The sequence below is a fragment of the Pygocentrus nattereri genome, chromosome 4 (assembly GCF_015220715.1).
Source record: "Pygocentrus nattereri isolate fPygNat1 chromosome 4, fPygNat1.pri, whole genome shotgun sequence".
NCBI lineage: Eukaryota > Metazoa > Chordata > Actinopteri > Characiformes > Serrasalmidae > Pygocentrus > Pygocentrus nattereri.
In genome coordinates this window covers 49890038-49899979 of record NC_051214.1, presented here as the reverse complement: position 1 = coordinate 49899979, position 9942 = coordinate 49890038, and the positions used below count along the sequence as shown (strand labels likewise).

Below are 9942 nucleotides of genomic sequence, written 5' to 3'. Positions count from 1 at the left end.
AATGTTGTACTAAATAAGTACTAAAAAGTGCATTGATGGGTGAAACACGGCTTTCTAAAGCTTTAAACCAGCAGAACCAGTCGTTTCCAAGATTTCCAAGTGCTCATATAAACAAATTACAGACAAAATGGAAATGTTGAACTGCTTTGATGGGCTTTTTGTTTCAGCAGGGTTTATTTTCAGTTTAGCATCAAATCAGAATATGTAAGATGACACATGCATAGGGAAGGAAGGTGGTTGTATATTTAACTTTATGTGAGATGAGTTTTTGTAGGCCTTGAAAACCTGGACAGGGAAATTTGCAGGGCCTTATGAGCGTAAGCCCATATTTCTCAAACTTGCTGCAGATATTATTGTAAATTATTATTTTAAATAGTGCCACAAGTTTAATTTCTGATCTATGGTTAGACACACGCATGCATGTTATATGTGAAGAAGCTCTACAGATTTTGTGCCAATCTGATTTAAGAAAAACATCAGGAAGAATACTTTATATCCCGCAGCTTTGCTTTGGAACAGACTTCCTATAGACATCAAATGCAGCCCATCAGAAAGAATTTAGAGTTAGATTTTGTTTTATTGTATTTGAGAGCACCTAATACATTATTTAATTATGAAAGCTACCTTGTTGTCTGCCTGTCACGATTGCCCCCCCCCCCCCCCCATGTGCTTGTGTTTACCTTTGTCCTATCCACATGCTCGTGTTTACTTCCTGGTCTTCCATGTGCGTTTGTTTTGGTTTTTCTGTCCCGCCCCCTTGTTTTGTGACTCCGCCCCTGATTGTTCTCACCTGTGTTGTGTGATCCCTCGTTAGCCCCTCGTGTATATAAGGCCTGTGTTTGCCTTGCTCTTCGTTGTTTGAACGTGGTGTTTTAACGCTCCTGCTGTTTGGTCCGTTTCTCCATTGCAGATTTCAGTCTGTGTTTATTGCGTCATGTCTGACCCAAATTCTTTCTGTGTTGGCTACATGAACCTGGATTTACATTTACATTTATGGCATTTTGCTGACGCTCTTATCCAGAGCGACTTACAATTTGATCATTTTACACAGGGGGGGCCCAAGGTGGTGTTAGGAGTCTTGCCCAAGGACCCTTATTGGTATAGTGTAGGGTGTTTGCCAAGATGGGGATTGAACCCCAGTCTAGAGTGAAGAAGGCAGAGATGTTACCCACTACACTATCCCAACCACCTGGATGCAGCCGCCTCCTCGCTCCATGTCAGATTATCGTGGTGTGTATTGTTTTATGCTCATTGTAATGTAATGTTCACTGTGTTTTGTTTTATGTGAATAAGACCCCAGTGTAAATAAGCTTGTTAAAACCTTAATGATGTGTGTAATTGTTTTGATCATCAAATAAATGATCAATCAGTTTTCCTCTGATGGTTTTACTGAGATGCATTTGTTTTTGTTCTAGACAAGGACGTCCACTTTTGCTGCTTCTACTACAACTCTTCTTATTTGGATGATTTTCTGGATGATGGCCATTTGCTGGGTGGTGTGCTCAGATTGTTGAGGGATGTGAAGCTTCCTTGAACATGGCTTTAAAACTGACCTTGAACATGCCACAGAAGAAATCCTCTGAACGTTGAACTCTGCATACCCAACAAGCTGGTGAGTGGTCAAATTGTAAAATCAAAGCTTTTTATTCATGGACCTTGTTGTGGATGTATACAGTCTATATGCATGAGGTTGTAGATTGTTTGGTGCCCAGTTAAATGGTACACATGATATTAACTAAATGTTGTTTGCTCAAACAGTTAGATTACCATGCTTGAGGGAAGAAAAATCCTATCTCGCTAAATCTTACTGAATGTTTAATTTGCCAGAGGAGAATGACTGGTATGTGCAGCACAAGTGGAAACTTTGAACATATCTACTCCTGGACAACAAACCATATTTTACTATTTACTTCAACCAGTCAAGGTGCACTTTTAAATATAGACCCAGGAAGATTCAGGATGCTTTCCTGATCTACTAAGTTTCTACTAGCCCTTGTGTTTTTGGACAGGATGGCTGTCATGTTATTTTCTACATATTTAACTGCTAGATGACCATTTATTCCTCAAATTTGAATTGGGAATGCATGATATTTGCTGTGGTGTACCACAAGGGTCTATCATGGAGCCACATTTGTTTTGCTTCTATAAGCTGCTACTCAGGTAGTGAATGGCACCACTACTTAAATTATGTAAGAAAAATACCTGGATTTTTTTTTTTTAACACAGCTGTTTGCTAATACTTTAGATGGACTGTGCAGCTGTTTTGTTTATCAAAACGTGTTCCTTGCCAAAAAAGCGATGAATATCTTTATAAGTACAGTCTCAAATGTTCACATCCTCTCTGTAAGCCAGGATGTGGTGCTGTTGATGAGTTGGCCACACATGTGGCTCCAACCTTGAGGCGTCATTGCTAATGTCTTTATTGACAGAAAATGGTAACGGTTATTGAAGACAAGCCAGGCCAGAGCCACGGCCACCTCCCATCATTTGCACGCTGACCCTGCCCGGGCACTCCTGCACCTGTCACAGGAAATAACGTGCCTGCCAGACGCCCTGCTGGACGTCCTGGAGCTGAGAGGCCACCCTCGAGCCCGGCCGCATTATTCAGGAGTAATGCAGGCTGAGAGTAGACACCGCTGTGAACCCTCACACAGCTCTGAGCCACAGAGTCCGACATAAACCCCAAACATCACCTCAGCACAGCTGGGAACACCATTAGAGCCGGCGCTGGTTCATAAGAAAAGCTTCTGTATGCACCGAGTGCCAGTTTTGCACTTAAAAGAAACACAAGGGGGAAATTAAGTGCGTGTCAAAGCTGAGAGACTTCCATTAAAAACAGCAGCATTTATGATGGAGGTGCAGACCTTGAAGATATGCGGAGAGAATATTTGCCAATAACATTTTTTTTTTTCCATTCAAATATCATGTTTTCTTTGTTTTCCCGATTTAATGTGAAGATGTAAACCATCACAAATATTTGTGGAAATGGAGTGGAAGCGCACTTTTCTTTTTTTTCCCCCTCTCTTAAAGGGATGCCAGCACGCACTGACGCTCACAATCTCATGTTTAACCCCTTAAGCTAGCAAAAATGGCTATTTCTGCCATTTAAGTTGCATTTTAATGTTTACTCTAACTTAGAAAAACAAGGTCTTACGGATTAGAATTTTGCTCTGAATGATCTCGCATGCTTACTTGGAAAAAAGTGAAGTGTGTTCAGCCACAACAGAAACTTGTGCATCTTTTATACAATGAAAGGAAACACAGCAGCTTCTAGAAAGTTACATGCTGATAATTTTCCCTCTGGATAAGCTGAACATGCACATGCTGTAACTCCTCTGGCAGAAGATTTTTAAACATGTTTAAGGGACTGATTTCTCATTGATCTGAGTCACTAGGTTTAAGAAGGCTGAACCACCTTTAAGCCAGAGTTTTGAAGCATTACAGCCCTTCTAGACCTCTTAACTCTGCTGAGACTGCTAACAAACTTCTAGGATCTCCTGTAGCTCGGTTGGTGGGAAATCATTTTTGTACGTGTGTCCTAAACTCTATTTTCATTTTTCCCTTCAATTTAATCATATTCCAGTCCCACCCACTAGTTAGGACTCCCCAATCACAAGATACCACGAGTGCCAGGAGGGCAAAGGCAAGTACAGGTTTCCTCTAAATCCTGTGTAACTGCCCTGCATCTTTTTGAATTGCCACCAATGCAACATCACTAGACGGCCAGATGCACTTTGGGGAGAATGTTAAGCCCCAGTTCTGTTACATCAGCTAACAGACACCTGCACTGACTAGCACTGTGTTGAGTAATTGGGGAAGAAAGGGGGCTGTCCTACCCACCCAAAGGGAGCGAGGCCAATTGTACTCTCTTGGGCTCCCGGCCACGGATGGCTGTACCATCACCAGTAATTGAACTGGTGATCTCCTCATTATAGAGCCAACACTATGTTTTAACAATATTTTGCAAAAGAAAACTGCCAAATTATTATTTAGACCAAACCTGCTCCTCAAACCAAGAAAGATCATTTGAACATGAAGATGATCGCTGAAGATAAACAATGTATTGCCTTGCCTCATTTAAAAATAACAAAACAAAAGAAGCTGAGATTTTCATGACTGTTTGTTTAATGAGCCGAGTATTTTTCCTGGAATATCAGTAGGGAAGTGCACCTGCTACTATTAAAAAGAATTATTGCAGCATGGGTTCCTCATCAGACAGGCAGGAGCATAATGACACTGCAGTACGCTGATGATGACAAGCATAACTATGGAGAACAGGGTGCGAATCAAACCACTGATGAAGGTACAAAACCATAACGCCTCAGGACAATACACAAAGGCAAAGACTCAACACGGCAGAGGAATCAGTCCATGGAGGATCATACATGAACAAAAGACCCAGGCTGCCTGGGCCAACACACTAAAATGCAAAAAGAACATGTATTAAGTTACAGTGTGAATTATTGTTTTACTATGACCATTGAAATCCTCACGCTCCGCCTTATTTTCCTCAGCCCTCCACTGTTCAGCAAACACTTGCTGTCCACCACTGCCTCAAGCCTTCAGTTCTTTATCAGTATGACACTTTCAATCTGAAGCACCAGCTGCGGTCAGAAATGCTCTTTAAAGGATGGTTCTCCTTTTCAGTGAGGGGAATGATTCTCTTTAGAACCATGAGTTCTATATAGGACAATTTCATGATTTAAAGGGTTATTTGCGTTGTGAAATGGTTCTCCAGATTGATGGAGAATTTGTCGTGTAGGTTTCAATACATAAATGAAAATGAAAATGGGTCATTCTATTGTTACAATGTCAAGCTGGTAACAGAAGAACCCTAATTGGTACTATATAGATCCATATGCAACGTTTTCCATCAATTTGATTTCTCCATGCAAAGAATTAGTTGATCATGAAATGGGTAGAAGTTGTGGCTGTGGTGAATGGACGAATGCTTCGTCGTGAAGGATATTGGTTCTGCTTGAGAACATTGTGGTTGATGTGTATCCAGTCTTACTATAGATTCCTGTCAGGAACAGGCTGTAGCTTAATGTTATAACATTGCATGTTTGGAAACTGTACTTTTGATTTTATTATTATTATTATCATTATTATCATAACCTATATTTAGCTAAATGTTAGGACATTTGTTGTGTTCTGTGCAGATACAGTGAGAACTCTGTAGGCAACTACAATTAGAACAGTATTGTTGGAAAAACAGCATTTCATACAAAAATTCAATCAAGCTTTATTTACACTTTATTTTATCCTAAGATGGTACTTCAAGGGTTCTTTAGTACAAAAAAAATAATTCTCTATAGAACTATAATCATTCGAAGAACTCCATGATTAAAGGTTTCTTTGCATCGTGAATGGGTTCTTCATATTGATGGAGAATATGCTGTAGGTGGTTCTATATTGAACCTTTTTGAAAAAGTTCTACATGGCACCAAAAGGGGTTCTTCTATTGCATCAATCCTGAAATTGTAACAATAGAAGACACCTTTTTGGTGCTATATAGAACCCTTTTCAGAAAGGTTCCACATAGCAAATTCAGCATCAATCTGAAGAACTCTTTCATGATGGAAATAACTCTTCATTCTAAATTTAATTGGAGTTCTTTAGTTAAGAAAATGGTTCTATATAGAACCATGAACGCTCAAAGCTTATAGTTCTTTGCATGGTGAAATGGTTCTTCAGATTGATGGAGAATGTGTTAGATATGGTTTTGTATAGCTTAGTTTTTTTTTCTTTTTCTTTTTCTATTACAACTTTGACATCTTAACAATAGCAGAACCCGTTTTGGTGCAAAATTATACCCGTTTTGGTGTAAAGCCATTTTCAAAAAGGTTCTATATATATGACCATCTACAGCATGTTCTCCATCAATCTGAAACATTTCACCTTGCACAGGACCATTTCAGCAGCTGCATGGGTCTATACAGAACACTTGGTTCTAAATGGAACCAGGGAGTGGGATGAGGGAGGGGATGATGGTGATACTTCATCCAAGAGGAAAATAAGCTCAGCTTAAAACATTCAATCAAATCAACACGTCTCCAGAGGTTAAACATCTGACACAATCAGGGAGTTTTATTGTTCCACATGATTTGTAGAGCCTCGCCAATGTTCTCTCACCTGAAAGACTCCATTAACAAGGTAAATGATGCAAACACATTAACATCTTCCAGGTAATGAGCTTGATGAGACACACTAGTGATTCCTTTTTTGTATTTGACTGCATTTGAGAAACAACATAATACACAGCATAGTTGTACTTTAGCCAGCACCAGGAGCAAAGTACACCCCAAAATCCAAAAACTGAGTCTGTAGAGTTCATTTGGGGGCAGTCATGGGCTGGAGGTTAGGGATCTGCCCCTGTAACCAGAAGGTTGCCGGTTTGATCCCCAGGACCAACAGTCCATGACTGAGGTGTCCTTGAGCAGGACACCTAACCCCCAACTGCTCCCCGGGCGCCATGGATAGGGCTGCCCACCGCTCCGGGCAAGTGTGCTCACTGCCCCCTAGTGTGTGTGTTCACTAGTGTGTATGTGGTGTTTCACTTCATGGATGGGTTAAATGCAGAGTTGGAATTTCCCCGTTTGTGGGATTAAAAAAGTATCACTTATCTTTTAACATCATTCAGTGTTTTCACTAATACATCACCAATCTGTTCACAGATGAATGCATAAAATACAGGGTGACTCAATAAAAGATTCTTCCCACAGCGCATTCAATGCACCATGTTTTAGCCGTGAGGTGCCTAGGAACCAATCACATACCACTTGAAAGAGGGTTTCATAGAGCTTCTGACTGACCATATGGCAGTGAACCTCCAAAAGCTCACAGCATTTGTCGTTGGTGCTAACAGTTCCAAGAAAAACGTCACCATGATCACCAGATCCCACACTGTATGAATGTTTTTGTGGGGGTATGTTAAGGATTTATGGGCTACCTGTAGCTACACTGGTCTAATGAATTAATGGCCACGCTTCGTACAGATGTCTTTTGAAGATTTATTTTCTTTCTCTCTCTTTTTGTCAGCAGATACCGTGAAAACTACAAGAAAATAAAGACAAAGTTCAAATGTTTCTTTTAAGGGTTTCCTCTAACGTCGCTCAAGCTAGTGTCCGTAGATAAACAGGCAGAAAACACCTTGGCACAACAGAAATGTGAGGAAATCACAACTTTTGAAAATGTTGTTCATGTACAGACACATCAACATGCACAATACAAAGAAATAAGAGACAGTTACCGTGTGCGCCGCTTGGACCACATGTAGAATGAGGTTATTTTGGAACTGTAAGTCTTCCCTCTGCATCAGTGTTGGTTCTGACCCACAGTGCCACCGTCATGCCCTTAACTGAACTCTGGTCGTGTGACTCGTCAGACTCGTTATATAAAGTAGCACATTTTTAACGAAAACATTTTCTTAAAGGTGGTGTACTTTAAATACATTTTGCCAGTTACCCTTTTTAAAATCTATGACATGTTTTCAGTGTCTGTATTTACTCAAGTATTAATGAGTTTATGATAAAAACACACAAACGAACATTTAAATGAAACAGGTCTGTGAGACAGTTACACTACCACTCCCAACAACACTGGATGATCTCCGAAATCACCTTGAAAAGAGTCATGAGTACAGTGACACCCAACATGCTCAATCGAGTATGGAATGATTTTTCAAAATGAATATCAAGAATGTGTCATATGTATGAAAAAAACATTATGTAAGAAAAATAACAAAAATGCTGTTGAAACAAAACCTCGTATTTCCATTTAGCTGTTTTCAATTCAACTTTACTGTCATTATATAATACAGGGTAGTGCAGTATAATGAAACACTATGGGGCGACTTTTCCAGTGCAGTGATAAAAGATGCATAGTAAACAGGGCAGAGACTAAAGACAGCGCAGTGTGGAGTGTGCTGGGTGGTCGGTAGTGAGCTGGTGGAGCTCGGCGTGTAGCGTGCTGGGTGGTCGGTAGTGAGCTGGTGGAGCTCGGCGTGTAGCGTGCTGGGTGGTCGGTAGTGAGCTGGTGGAGCTCGGCGTGTAGCGTGCTGGGTGGTCAGGCTGGTCAGTAACAGGCTGTAGTGTTGTTGTTAAACTCAGGTCGATGCTGCCAGTGTGGCCAGTTTGACAGTTGTTCTTTTTCTGTTGCCGTTTACGTCGTGTGCAAATTTCCTGACGATCAGACCAAAAGAAACCGTCCAAGATTTCTCATAATATATTAAACTGAACTGTTATGTTCAGACCTGAGAACGGTCTCAAAATTACTGGAAAAGTTATGGCTGGTTATTTTCTTCTTTGTTAATATTATTTTTGTTACTACAAAAATGAAAAATGTTTTCCAGGAAAAAAAACAAAGTGAAGCAGTCTGTACCTCTTAGCTGAGTAAACACGTCCCCTCGCGCTGCACGTCGTGCTGCTCTGACTCATCAGTGCACCGCAGCGTATCCCACTCCTTCTCAATGGAAAGCGTCGGCTCTGTCGGACGGGCTGCATGGTGCATGATGGGTCCAGCGTGTCAAGTCTGGGGATGTGGCGCATCAAAAGCGGAGCTTTCTGCGGATGGCTCTGACCGACGCGTCGTGTCCACCTGATCAGGAGGCAGCTGGAGTTTGCGTGATTGGTGTCTGCAGGAAAAGCTATGAGACACTTTTTCAAACGTTCATATAAAACACAGCTGTCTCTTTTAATGCTGAGGGGGAAAACGATTAGTTGGGTGGCAATAAACCGAAATGACTAATACTGACCGCAAGTGGTAATCAATGACCTAATTCAATTACAATTAATAGCATCTTGGAAAATATCAGCTTAATGATGCTTACTACACTGACCTTCTGACTGGTCAAAAAAAGAACCATTATTTACATAAATATCAACTTGGCAAGACTACAGTTAGCCGAGCGGGCTCTCTGGGGTGGCCGGGTCGGCCTCTCTGGGGTGGTGGAGTCAGCTCTCTGGGAGCTAACTCTAACTCGGATTACAGTGCGAGTGCTGTACTAGTTACAGTAAATGCCTCACGACTCGAGCTGCTTTCAGTTTTTACAATGCACAACACGTTCGTCATTCCGTCCCGTTGCAGAGTGCAGAGATGAGTTATTGGAGGCTAATGTGGAGAGATTTTGTGTTAAGGGGGGTGTGAGAGTGCCTGAGGCTCCATCATTAGCGTCAGCAGCCGGCCGTCTCTCAACGGGTCAGTTCAGAGAGACAGCCGTACTGGCCTTCCCCTCAGAGCCTCGTTAAACACGCCTTGCTTCGGCGCTGACCCAGCACAGTTTAACTCGGATCAGCCCAATGACGCACTGCTGCTGCCTGATCACCTGGCGCACTGACCTCAGATCAGAGCCTGCAGGCAGGTTGCGCTCAGGGCCGTATCGGTCTGTACCCGGCACACTGTACTGTGGTGCTAGGACCCTCCTCTCGCTCTGCACATCTCACTGCTTTCGTCCTGCTTTTCCTCACCTGACTCTGTTTAAGAAGATGTAAGACCTGTTTAGTTCTTTTTACTCTCACCCACTTTGGCTCACCACTTGGATGTGAATCACTCCATTGCACAAGTGGCGACCCAGTGCAGAAGTGGAGGAGGGGTCAGCGAGGAGCGGTTTATGTAAGTGGAACACACTCGCCCTCGGCAGGTTGGCCTCAGGGAGCTCGTTGTCTGCCTGTACAAGGTTGGCAAAGCAAAACATTTTTAAGACATTTGAGCAAAACATCTCGTAACACAGTCCTTACTGCCCACCCAAGCTCGGAACACCCTCACACAACAGCTACCAGAGGAGGAAAATTGTGGCCAGTGTTTTTTCCACGTAGAGAAGATGCTGACCTGACTTTCAGGATCGACTCTGGGTTAAACTGATACAGCAGAACTGGAGAAACGGCCACAGTGGAGTTACAGCTGATTAGGAGAGAAGGCTCTATCTGCAGACTGCAAGACGGG

General features: G+C 42.1%; 1 long non-coding RNA gene across 1 annotated transcript; it reads left to right on the top strand.

The window, feature by feature from the left end:
• Positions 1–1189: 1189 nt before the first annotated feature.
• Positions 1190–3065, top strand: LOC108413002. The gene is made up of 3 exons (XR_001856716.1): positions 1190–1230; positions 1416–1612; positions 2430–3065. It is a non-coding gene; the product is annotated as an uncharacterized LOC108413002 (long non-coding RNA).
• The last annotated feature ends 6877 nt before the right edge of the window (positions 3066–9942 follow it).